Raw genomic sequence first — 661 nt, 5'->3', positions numbered from 1 at the left:
GGGCCACCACACCGCCGGCCCCTGCCTGACGCACCCAGGAAAGCAATTTGGCGCTGGTGGTGGCGGCTTGCTGCTGCTGCGACCCCTGAATGCATGCCCTGCCTGCATGCTGTCACACACACACACACACACACACACACACACTGTGACACGCCGCATGCTGAGTAGACAAATTCAAACATGCTATCACAGGAGGAAATATGCCCAAACAGCAAATCTCCCCGTGTCCCGTGCTGTGAAAATACAGTAATAAACAAACCTAACTGGCAAACAAACAAATAAATGAGACCAGCGGGATGATGTGCTGATCTCTAAACAACGAGGCGGAGGAGGGGAGGGTAAATCACACACAATTGCCTGAAAGAAGTTCAAATGAACCATAAAGGCAACATTACCTCCAGATATTCTCTTTCAAGTCTTCAAGCAGAAGAACTGTTATCAACGCCATTCGCAGGATCACCAATAAGTGAACAAGTGCTGTTCTAATTCCGTGTTTATGGTGCTGCAGGGTGGTTTTGGGCTCTCTATATCTTCTTTGTGCTCACGGGCAGTTTCAGCTCATTACTGTACTTGCTGCAGGAATTGACTTAACCTTCCTATGGTGTTAGGGTCCCGACGGACCCGTTTTGAGTTTTAACATGCATAAAAGCACTTCATACAT

The sequence above is a fragment of the Etheostoma cragini genome, chromosome 9 (assembly GCF_013103735.1).
Source record: "Etheostoma cragini isolate CJK2018 chromosome 9, CSU_Ecrag_1.0, whole genome shotgun sequence".
Lineage (NCBI taxonomy): Eukaryota > Metazoa > Chordata > Actinopteri > Perciformes > Percidae > Etheostoma > Etheostoma cragini.
Note: the sequence above shows the minus strand (reverse complement) of the source record.